Consider the following 13,010-nt stretch of genomic DNA (forward strand, 5'->3'; position numbering starts at 1 on the left):
TATCCATAGTTTTACTTATACAAGTGTATCCATACTTTTGGATTTTGGTTATGTAGTCAGGTTTAAAAAATTGGAGATCTACTCCACCACTGGATTATTCTCATAAATCATCTGATTTGTGGAATTACTGCTTGGTTGCTGCAAGCCAAAATCTAAAATATTGCTTGAAGCAATGCACAGCACAGTGCTATTTTCAGTGCAGAAAAATAAAATAAACAACATAACATTTCACAGCACATTCTGAAATTTTTGCAATGGTAAGACATTTCCATGAGGAAAAAAAAGTCATTGTTTTGCCAAAATACCATAGAACTTTACTTAAAAATAAATCTGCAGAGCTACTAGTGTACTTTATAATCTACTTTTCAAAAGCCTAATCAAAATGTGTTTATAGTTTTAGTTTAGCCTTTATGTTTGCAATTCTTGCCTTTTGCCTAATGACATTGTATAAACAGGATTTTGTTCAAAGTTCCAAGCCAGTAGTGAACATTTACTTTTCTCACTTCTCATATAAACAACAGACCTTCCTAAGTATTGCACAGCAGACTGGATCATAAAGTGAATGATGATCTAGGCATGGCTAGAGTCAGGGATACACAGACAACGGTAATACACTGTTAAGTGGTTCTTCTGTATAAAACGAGGCAGTATGGAATAAGATCTAGGAGTGCAGAATTGATTAGATTGAATTAAAACCAGCATAAGAGAGGAGACAGTACTACCATGCTTTCAGATGTACAGAGTTATACATTTCTTTCAGAAACACGAGGTTTTGCTGTTATCCTGTCTTTTATGCTGCATTTACTTTGTAATCTAACTGCTTGATATAATTTGGTAGTGTTTACTGAAATGGGCACCTAGTTTTATTGGAGCTTATCTGCAGACTCCATTTAAGGTGCTACTGCTACCACAGGTTAGAGCAGCATTTAGTAAGCAAGACAGATGTGTACATTTTAGACACCACTCGAGTGGAGAGTAGCCCTCTGGGCACAGCTACTTATTTGATGTGGTACACATCTGTCAGTGGTACATACCATTAAGGATCACATGGAGGGGATATGGTGAATTCAGAATACAAATACCACAAATATTCTTCACATTGAAGGAAGTACCTAACTCCATGCATGCAAACTTCTCATTAATATTGTGTACATCAGAGAAACTGCATCCAAGTGTCCAGTCCAGTTTAGATCCTAGCTTCACAAATGGTTCATTTGTGTGTTAAAATACTTTGCGTACTTTTGCCTGGCTGAAAATGTGAACTCTTGAACCTGAATTTAATATTCTTACAGCAAAGTTATTTTTTCTTGTCATTTAGTTTTGGATGCTTTACTGGTGAAGGTCAAATAACCAGTTAGCAGGCTACACTGTACAAGTTGAATTAGCTTAGGTTTTCCATGATGGTTCCAGCTTAATGTTTTACAAAGGAAGTACAGTGGTATGGGAAATTTCATATTGGCAGCACATTCTCTCCGTAGTTCATTGTGTACTTGTCTACAAAAGTTGCCTTTGGGGTCACAATGACTATGACAACAGCATCCCTAGGGCACTTTACATTAATATCAGTAATGCACACCTCAGAATGCCTGTCCTCACTGCTTACTTATGACATGTACTGCTATTGTTTGTATGTAGCACACTCGACAAGCTATAACCTATGATGCTGCTGGCATTGGACTGTATCTGAAAATAGATGTGGATTGTTCAAAATTCTGAACTGGTAAGTTGATTTTACAAACCAGTAGCTGGATAAAGTGTGTTTATTTTTATCTTACGTTTTATTTGGATGCGAGAAGAGACAGTGGAAGAAAGTAGTAACAGCTGAACATGGGATTTTTATTTTATTCACATAAAACGGAAATCCTAGCTCCAGACACAGACATAAAAACATCCAGCCTTTGCATTCCCTATTTAGCAGCTTTTGTTGCACAATATGCACCTCCTATAACAATGGTAATGGTTAACACTTCAGTAAGCATAGACCCTCTGACAAACTATATACACAAATTCTTACAAACCAGATACGTGCACAATTACATAACTTAAACAGAAAAGGGAGAAGAAAGTTAAATTAGGAGAAGTAGAAGGGCTGGTGTAGTTGCTAGATTAGGGGAGTTAACAGAGACCAGCAGGATGAAATAAAGAGGAGATTAGATTATGTGCAGTCAGTGGGTTTAGAGCACTAAAGGTGTGGCAAGCTGAATCACAGTTTAGGCCAAGTAAGTTAATAGGGTGTATGAGACACATGGGAGGGACCAGGTAAAGAAAGGTACTACATACTTGGAGAAATGTTTGTGTGACATGAAGTGTTTACATTTAGATGGATGGTTGCATTCAAAAATTGTTTTAGCGAGTATTGCTTGCCCTGTGGCTGGAACAGTCAGAGTACTTTGTGTGCTCTGTTAACTGTGTGGTTTCTTTAAATTGCTACAGCAATGTATTTGGTTATGCATCACATGACGGTTATTGTCAAGGTGTTTTTCCCCAGCTCAAAAAAAAATGTTTTTTTGCTTTTCAGATGGGAGGGGGGAGCAGAGTGTCTTGTCCTGGGCTTCAAAACAGTCCAACTACTCCTCTGCTAACTAAAACTTTTTAATTTACTAACTAAAGTTGACCAAATACAGCTGAAAATCTGCAGTTCTATAAAATATGATTTACGCATCCCTCTGGACATAGTCAAACAACATATATTTATTATTTATTTATTGATTGCGTTTGTTAACTGGGAAAGTCTACAGGGCCTAGGTGAGCCCATTTTCTGTAAAGGCCCGGGGAGAAAAGCTTCACATAACATTAACAGTACATAGAAGAAAAGCACAATATACAGTGTATATACAGTTTCAATGCATAGAAATAAATATTAAACACAATGGTACAAGTAATTTATCAACATTGTGTACAATTTGATCATTGTGGATGGAGTCAGTCAGGCTCTGAAAAGAGAGCATTAGCAGAGTTTGTCAGATTTGCATTGTGACTTAACACAGGCCAGATCCGTAGAAGGCACTTAAAAGAGAGTGACAGTACTTTCATGATATCAGTCTTATACAGACATACATTTATACACATCCTGCGGAAATGTCACATTCATATACATATCTATATCTATATCTATATCTATATATATACACATATACATACATACACACACACACACACACACACACACATATATATATGATATATTGATCAACTTCAAATTAACGAAAACCCACTTACCCAATAACAAAATCACACAGCCAAGATGTCCAAAACAGGATTTTAATGAACAACCATATTCCCCGAAACCTCTCAGGGTAAGTATCCAGTCAACCAACATTTCAAAAAAAACACATCACACTATCTCCAACCCCCCCACCCCTACAACTAACTATACCAACTCAGAGTTTGCTATAGTGGGGAAAGGGCAAATTTCCTGATGTTGGTTGACTGGATACTTATGCTGAGAAAAGTTTTGGCAATGTGGTCATTTGTTAAAAATCAGGTTTTAGGCATCTCGGCAATTATGTCTTCAGATAAGTAAGGTTTTCATTAATTTGAAGTACACACACACACACACACACACACACAAAACACTTTTCAGAAAGTCAAAAAAAAAATATTGGAGAGAGCATATGATCAAGTTTCCAAAAACTCAAGTCATAAAAATCTACCTTTTTAACCCCTAAAAAACTAAAAATCTTTGTAGGACTACTGAGTAAGCTTATAATTCCATAGCCTTAAGCTTACTCAGTAATCAAAGACAGTTTTTATATTCATATACTTGTTTTTAAAACTCTACAAGATTTTACATATTTTACAAAACTTGGAATAATTCACAGATGTGTTTTAGAAGTTATTGCTGGTGCATAATGCTTTATTTTACATACATGTTACTATTATATGGTATATGCATTATTATTGTGTGACATTTTTGGTACTAAAACATTTTTTTTATTACAGGGAGGCCTCCCTGCAAAAAAAAAAAAAAAAAAAAAAAAAAAAAATACTATGTTTAAAGGTAATTTTTTGGTGTTACAGGATTTGACAGTCCATGGCTTGAGATTTCAATGCCGATTTCAGAGTTGATTTTATATATTTATAAGTTCACAGGATGGGGGGGCATATGCCCCCCCACAATAGAGTTTAAAGGCAAAGAGCAGTGTTTGGTATTTGATCTTGGTCCGCATTTTTACTTTAACAGGACACAGCAATCTGAGTTCAATAGGGAGCTGGCTAAACAGGTTGTACACAATTCTCTCAAAAACTTTACATAAAAGGGGTAGCTGGGATTAAGCACCAAGGCCCCTGATAGTCTCTCTCTCCCTTCCCTTTTTGGGACTAGAATAACTCAAAATAACTTCCAACTAGAGAGAAAGTACAGTTTTGTACCTACCATAAATGTAGATGTTCGAGGATCTCCATTGCTGCAGTCCTGACTAATGGGTACTCCGCTGCCCTCCATCGGCCCGAATACCAAAGGGCTAGATCTGGCGTCGGTCATGGCGCCCGAGACTGACGTGGTGTCAGTATAAATGCGCATGACCGACGCCATAACTTTAGTCTTTCTTGCCTCAGATGTCAGAATGCAAAAATAAAACACCACCCAAAAACCCCAATCTAAAAGAAAAAGGGGGAAGGAGGGAGGGAAAATTGGACTGCAGCAATGGAGATCCTCGAACATCTACATTTATGGTAGGTACAAAACTGTACTATGTTTGTCGTCTCCCATTGCTGCAGTCCTGACTAATGGGTAGAATCCCAGAGCCACGGAAAAAACAAAAAGGGAGGTCGGACAACTAAATAGCCTGAGGAGCTGCAGACATGCCCTGTAAGACTGCAGTGGCAAACCCAGCCCTAGACGTAGAATAAAGAGGCAAATGATAATGCTTCGTAAAGGTATGTACAGAACTCCAGGTAGCTGCCTCTAGAATGTCTTTAGTAGCTACCCCTCTTAAAAAAGCAGTAGATGTGGCCGTAGCCCTAGTAGAATGAGGCCTGATCCCAACTGGAACCTCTTTACCATGATGAGAATAACAAAAGCAATACAATGGCCAATCCACTTGGAAATAGTTTGTTTGAGACAGCCTTTCCACGGGAAGTCACAGCAATGAAACAAACAACTGATGAGAACTTCTGAACTCTTTGGTTCTGAACAAATAATATCGTAACTGCCTATGTACATCCAAAGAATGCAAAACTTTTTCCCCTTCAGTTTGGGGGTCAGCATAAAAAGTAGGCAAATGTATAGACTGGTTCAATGCCACATTAGAAACCACTTTAGGCAGAAAAGTAGGATTAGTACATAAGGAAACTCTGTCCCTGTGAAAAATCAGAAAAGGTTCCACTGCCATGAGAGCCTGTAATTCAGATACCCTTCTAGCAGAAGTAACAGCCAACAAAAAAGCAGTCTTCCAAGACAACAACTTCAAGTCAGTCGTAGCTGCAGGTTCAAAAGGAGGCAGAGTCAGCTTCTCCAAAACAAAATTAAGATCCCAAGCAGGAATAGGAGCCCTCCGTGGGGGTCTTATATTCTTTGCCCCTCTAAGAAATTGTTTAAGCAATGGATGTGAAAATAAAGGAGGGTCACCAGCATAGTGAGCAGAAATAGCTGCAGCATGCACTTTAATAGAAGAGAAAGACAAACCCTTGTCCAATAACATAGTCAAATATTGCAATGTACAACTCAAATCAGGCAATGTGACCTCAAAGCCTTTAGCTGAACTCCAAAGAAAAATCTCTTCCATTTATCAGCATAAACTTTTCGAGTACTAGGACGCCTGGCTTCCAAAAGAACATCCAAAACTTGTTGAGGGAGCTGAAGGCCCTCATTCTCTAAAACTGAATGTGCCAGGCTGTCAGGTGCAGGGATCGCACCCTGACATTGAGAAAATGATTGTTTTCTTGAGACAATAAGTGAGGAATCCATGGTAATGGCCAAGGGGCCTCCTGAATTAAACTCCTCAACAGAGGGTACCAATGCTGACGAGGCCAATCCGGTGCTATAAGGATCATGCACGGTTTGTCCCTCCTGACTTTCAACAGGACTTTTGGAAGAAGAGGCAGAGGAGGAAAGGCATACACGTGAAGGTTGCTCCAACTGAAGGATAGTGCATCTATTTTCCAGGCTTTCGGATGAAACAGCCTTGTGCAAAACAGAGGTAGTTGGAAATTCAGAGGAGAAGCGAACAGATCTATGTCGAGTTCCCAAGCCATGGTCAACTGACTAAACACCTGAGGATCCAACTTCCATTCGTGAGGATCCACCATTTGTCTGCTCAGAACATCTGCTAACGAATTTTGTTCCCTGGCAGAAACTGTGCTCGAAGAGTGATGTGCAGATCAAAGCAGTTTCCCATAACAGCATTGCTTGTCTGCAAAGAGGGTAAGAATGAGTTCCCCCCTGCTTGTTGATGTACCACATGACAGTTGTGTTGTCTGTTCGAACCAACACCAGTCCCGGGAAGCAGATCCTTGAATGCTTTTAAGGCAAATTGAACTGCCAGCATCTCCTTCATATTGATATGCAAGTGAAGCAACTCCGGGGCCAAAGGTCTTGAATCCATTTTCCTTTGAAATGAGCACCCCAGGCTGACTCGGTATGCCTGTCGTTAATATCTGACTTGCCTCTGGTTGGGTCACAGAGAGTCCCTTGTTTAGGTGACATTCCTGAGCCCACCACACAAATTCCTTCTGGATGCAAGGAAGAATCCGAATGACAGTGTCCAAATCGTGGCTGTGTTGAGTCCAAACGCTTTTGAGATACCATTGTAGCTTCCGCATATGCAGTTTGGCATTGGGAAGTACTAGAATGCAAGATGCCATGAACCCCAAGGCTTGAAGGACTGTCCTTGCAGTCAGCCTGGACAGGACTGATAGCTGTAGGAAGTACTGGTGAAGATTTCTTTGTTTGTCCGGGGTAAGAAATGCCATCTGAGTCGCTGTATTCAGACTCACACCCAGAAAACACATCTCGTGAGGGTACTAGACTGGACTTTATTTCGTTCACAGAATACCCCAGGCATCTGAAAACTGTCATCACACACTGCAGATGTCGAAGTAGGTTGTGCTTGTCTTGAGCCAGTATCAAACAATCGTCCAGATAGGGATAAATCTGAATTCCCCGTAGTCTGAGAAAAGCTATTACTGGAGCCAGGACTTTCGTGAATACCCTGGGCGCAGTAGATAAGCCAAAGGGCAATGCAGAGAACTGATAATGCAAATTCCCAGTCCGAAACCTCAGGAATTTCCTGCAACTGGGCCTGATAGGAATGTGAAGATAGGCCTCCTTGAGATCCAAAGTCACCATCCAGTGATCCCTGCCCAGCATAGGCAACAGCTGTTGCAGTGTTAACATCTTGAATTTCGAATTTCTAGAAAGGTGTTTAGAATGGATAAATCCAGAATGGGCCTCCAAGTATTTCCTTTCTTTGGCACTAAGAAAAGACTGGAATAAAACCCTGTGCCCCTTTCCGCCAAAGGAACTTCCTGTATTGCTCCCAACTGGAGCAGAGAAGAAATCTGTGCCTGTGCTTCCAATTTTTGCTGATGAGGCACATCCGCATACCGTTGAAAGGCGGGAAAGTGTGAAAATAAAATTTGTAGCCTCGAGTTACAATGTCCAACACCCATTTGTCCTGGGTAACCAAATGCCAATTTCCGTTGAAAAGTCCCAGTTTTCTGCCCAGAGGAGCTGCCAGCAAAGCAGAGTCCGGCAGCCGAAGACACAGGTCATTGGGTCTGCTTCGAAAGGACTGACCCTGCCCTCCCAGCAGAAGGGGTAGAGGAACTCAAAGACCTAGAAGTAACAGGGCCCTGAAAGGAAGCCCTACCTCTACTATGCCTCGACTTGCCTCTAGAATGAAAATCCAAGAGGGAAAAGACCATCCCTTAGCAGGCCAATTCCTATTGAATTTAGGAGGCTGAACCTGTAAAAATTCCTTCACTGTCTGCATAGATTTAGCTTTTTCCTCCATTTTTTTCAAAACTAATTCCACAGGAGGGCCAAAAGAACATCAGACTGCAAAGGAGCATCCATAATACGAGCTTTAACATGCTCCGACAAGGACTGATCTTTAAGCCAGGCATGTCTGCGAACAACAGAACTAGTAGCAGCCACCCTGGAAGAAGCTTGTAAAGCATCAAAACCACACTGCAGAGAATGCTTCCCAACCTGGTCTGAAGCATGCACTAAATCCTGAAGCTCCTTACAGTCAATACCTTCAGCTAAAGCATCCACTTTACATTTCAATTGACTTAACAAAAAATTCTGATACTTGAGCATATGAAACTGACAATTCAAAGCCCTCATAGCCAAATTAGAAGAGGTATACAGTTTTTTACCCCACCTATCCAGGGCCCTAGCATCTTTGTCCAGAGGAACTGGATTCTTAACCACAGAGGCCTTAACCCCTTTGGGGCCTTGAGAAATAGTTTCAGGATCAGCCCTAGGGCTCTTAAACAAGTACTTGTGAGCTTCCGGAACCCTGTAGTATCTATCTGGTTTAACAGGGGCAGGAGGCAGAGAATCCGGGTTAAGGGCAGCCTCAGAAAACACATCCTGAACAACATCCAGTACAGGAGGAATAGCCAAGGGCCTGTGCTGAGGCAAAAACAAAAATTCTCTCAGCCTTTTACGAGAATCAGAATAATCCTGGCCCTCCCATTTGAAATGTTCCCTCATGGAATGCAAAGTTTCAGAGAAAGAAAAATCTTCTGGAGGGGACGCAGAGGGAGAAGCATCCTCAGCCCCTGAATCAGAATAGGGAGGGAAATCCTGAAGGCTTTCCACAGAGGAATCAGACTCAATGGAAGACTGAACCAAACCCTCCAACTCTGTCTCTACCCTGGGCCTCTTCTGAGGGGGAGGCATGGAACCCCTAATTAAAGAAATCAAATCTTCAGCCATCTTCAGCATGTGCTTCCTAGGAGCTGGACCCTGGGGAAAGCACCCGCAGGGGCAGATTTGGACTTAGAATGGCCTTTGCCTAGAGAAGGAGGAGGCTTAACCACCCTACGAGGGGAGGGAGCCACAGACAACAGAGGAGCACCCTCAACCTGGCCTAACAAAGGAGAAGCCACCCCCTGTAGTAACAAAGGCTCCCCTTGACACTCAGGCACACCGTCAGAAAGAGCCACTGAAGCAGCCAGTGGTTCAACAGGACCGACGTCCGGAGCGGATGCCCCATCCTGCTTGGACCGCAAAGACTTTTCTTTGCGCTTCCTAGAAGAGCCAGTCGTCGGAGAATCCGACGGCATGTTGTAATTACAACGGTTACCAAACACCAGCCTAGCACAGTCCAACCGACGTTTAACAGTACGCTTATTAAAAGTAGCACAAAAGCGACACCCAACAACGTCGTGCTCAGGCCCTAAACAAGGAATGCAGAGTGAATGGTAATCCCTATGAGGAATCTGTTTCCCACAAGAAATACAGTTATTAACTTTTTCTGACATCCGACAATACTGAGACAAGAAAAAGACAAAAAATAAAATGTCCCCAATGGGGTACTTAGCCCAACTTGGTCTCCGGTCTGAAACTCGAAAACCGACAATTCCAGAACGCCGAACGGCACTTGCAAATTCTGCTTCTGCTCAGGACAATGCGGCAAGAAAGACTAAAGTTATGGCGTCGGTCATGCGCATTTATACTGACACCACGTCAGTCTCGGGCGCCATGACCGACGCCAGATCTAGCCCTTTGGTATTCGGGCCGATGGAGGGCAGCGGAGTACCCATTAGTCAGGACTGCAGCAATGGGAGACGACGAACATCTCTCCACACTACTATAAATAAAATTAAGATGTTCAGAAAAAGATAAGCTAAAAAAAGGAGAACCATCTTTATTAGATGGAGGATATAACTCACTGGGATCCAAGAAGGTCTAGGTAAAAGGTACTAACATGCTAGATTTTCAAATCTTTTTCTTAAAAAAAAGTCCTCAGTTCAATGCCCAGGCTTTCTTCAAAGACATACAAGCCACACGGGCACTTTTTTTCTTATGATCCATAATTAACTCCTTCAGTAACAGCCCATCAAGCTGATTTGAGCATTCTTTATTACTGACATGAATGCTCTCTAGTAGGAATTTGGTATTATGTCTTAAATAGTTTCTTTCTGATAGAAACTATGCTGTCCTATAAATGATACAACCACCATTGTCTTCTTCCATGCTTAGCATTATTTCTACACAATCTGTGTATATACTAACATTCTTCTGAAAATGTCATGACACTCTCTCAGTTTCTTTGACAAATGTTTCCTCTGTTTTATTAAAATTAGATTTAACCTGTAATCCAAGGCTTCATTTTCAAGTGCTTCTATGATATTTAAATGGCCCTACAGCTGCAGTTCTGTACCCAGTTCTGGACAGCTGTATAACCAGCAGGAATGTGTGTACAGCTCACATTGTTTATTATCTGCATAAGACCAAATTCAGATAACATTTCCAAGACATATTTTGAATTTGTTAACTGATTTAGAGCACGGATCCCATTACACCCCTTTCATTCTCAGCCCAGGGAAAGCACACCAGTTGTGTGTCATTATATACAGAGTGAATGACAAAATGAAATATATATTATATACGAAGTGAATATCATATGCATTTTATACAGAGTTGAAATCAGATTTGGCATACTAGAAGAACCACAATCAAAAATAGAGTCAAAGCAAGGCATGTAAACAGAAGAAGGGAATGAAAAGGTTACGTTGTATGACCAGAGATACGCATTTTCCTAGAGTCGTGAAATGGGCTTTTATTTGTGAATGGAGAATGGGGTAAGGGGAATGAACTTTTTAAGCAAAGAAGGGAAAGATTCCCACAGTTCCGGACCAGGTACTGAGAAAGCATGGTCTGTGCAGCAAAGCAAAGTCTGGTTAAGATGTCTAAGGCTAGTCTATGCTGGTACATCTCGGAATAGTCTGGAAGCTAGTGGAGGGAAGATGTCATTCCTGATACGTTTCAATGGCTGAAAGGAAATAGAAAGTCAATAAATACATTGTTTCACCAACCAGGGGATGGAGCAGTGAGGCAAGTGTGACTAAAGCCAAATGAATATCAGCTTGCTGTTCCATATATGCTGACTTTCCAAAAACTGGGTTAACAAAAACTGTGACTCCCCTAGTACCTCTGCGCTATATTAAAACATTCAATAACTAGGGATGAACGGTGTGTTTGGGCTGCCATCTTTTTTTTCTGAGACTTTAGTAACATCAACACTGGAAGTGGATACCATTGGGATATTTATGAGATCTAAAATCATCTATTTGCTCAGCTTTCTGATCCAAGACAAGATAATCACAATCCCCACTAAAATTTACATGACCATCTAACAAATCTTCATACTCTACATACTATACTAAAAATATTTAAAATCTTACCAGTATTAAAGATTTTACATAGAAACATAAATAAAATCTAAATGCTATGCATTTTTTGTCCTGTGGTAGATATGCTCAGACTCACCTGTTTATAAATGCAAGGACATGTAAAGCTCCAGTGAGAGGCACCAGTCACATGTAGTACAAAACATTAAATCCAATGAAGAAATATCAGGGCTGAATAAGAGTCAAAAGATGTAATGGTTGCTTAAGGTTCATAGTTGCCGTCTCCCCAGGGCTTTTAGTGATTAAGGAGTTTCAAAGCTGGATGAAAATGCAGGCTATCCCTTTTACAAGTATGTAAATGTTTCACTGGGTTTAGCAAAACACCCAGGCTTATCTGTTTAGAAGTGCAAGCACCTGTCAAAATCAAAGTACGCTGCACTAGTCAAAAGATACTGAAAAATATTAAATCCAGTGAAGAAAAGCTCAGGATGAAAGACAGTCACAACAATATTTAATGACTGCAAAAATTTTATAGCTGCACTCTGCCTGATAACAAACTTTGTGACATTTATAAAAAGGTACTTTTGAGCTGGAAAAAATGCAGGCTCCTCATTTCACAGGACCCCAAATGCTTCATTGTTATTAGCAAATCATTCAGTTACCTGTTTAAGTACCACCACCTGTGTAGTACCAGTGAACTGCAACAATCACAGCTATTGCTGAAAATTAAGCTCAGGGAAGAAATATTCAGGACGAGTTTCACAAAAAGATATATAACAGCTATAGAAATTCTATAAATACCCTTCTGTCTGGGAAAAAAAAAATTATAACTTTCAGTAAATAAAGTGCTTTAGAGTTGGGAAAATGCAGATTATCCCTAGCACAGATATCCAAGTGTTTTACAGCTGTTAGCAAAATACTCACATGTACCTTTCTAAAAGTAGCAGCCCCAATGTGCTACACCAATCACATTTATTGCTGACAATTAAATCCAACAAAGATGCACACAAAATGAATTAAATAGATTACAAAAAGATGGGATAATCATAGAAATGTTGTAACAGTCCCTCTCCCTGGCAACATACTTCATACATTCAGTATATAAGGTGCTATAATGTAGATTACCCCTTTCTCAGGTATTCAGATACTCTAGTACTGTTACTCAAGCTTGTCAGCTCATGTGAAGCTCCAATTTGTTTGCTACAAAAGTCACAGTTACTGGTGATTATAGAGTCCAATGAAGAAATACTTAGGATAAATAAAACGGTCACAAAAATATATAAGGGATGCAGAAATTAATTCATTCTCCTTCTCTTGGTAACTAATGTCAGGACTTCAGTAAATAAGGTGCTTCAGAGATGGAAAGCAATGCAGTTTACCCCTCACACAGAAATCTAAGTGATTCAGTCCCATTCCATACTTACAGATCCGAGAAGAATAGTGGTAAATGAAGTGGCCTCAGTACAGAGCCATGTAGGATACCATTAGCTGCCCCATCAGTATAGACTGATGGGCCCACCCTGCATTGTTGCATTCTGCTGCTTAAGTAGTGTTCATACTATTGAATTATATATGGACAGACATTTAATGTTTTTAATTTGTTGGGTATTCTTTTAATGAGACAGTGCAGGATGCCTTAGCAAGATCAGGATAAGCTGTATATGCAGTCAGCTCATGATCATTGTACTGCTGTTGCCTTTCCA

General features: G+C 40.4%; 1 long non-coding RNA gene across 1 annotated transcript in view; it reads right to left on the reverse strand.

Annotated features, from left to right (window-relative positions):
- Positions 1–11,930, reverse strand: part of LOC122789158 — a 171,933-nt gene extending 160,003 nt beyond the window's left edge. The window contains exon 1 of the long non-coding RNA XR_006362775.1: positions 11,447–11,930. This is a non-coding gene — a long non-coding RNA (uncharacterized LOC122789158). The remainder of the gene's footprint in view (positions 1–11,446) is intronic.
- Between the last annotated feature and the right edge of the window lie 1,080 nt (positions 11,931–13,010).

The sequence above is a fragment of the Protopterus annectens genome, chromosome 14.part0 (genome assembly GCF_019279795.1).
Source record: "Protopterus annectens isolate FY-2018-M chromosome 14.part0, PAN1.0, whole genome shotgun sequence".
Classification (NCBI taxonomy): Eukaryota; Metazoa; Chordata; order Ceratodontiformes; family Protopteridae; genus Protopterus; species Protopterus annectens.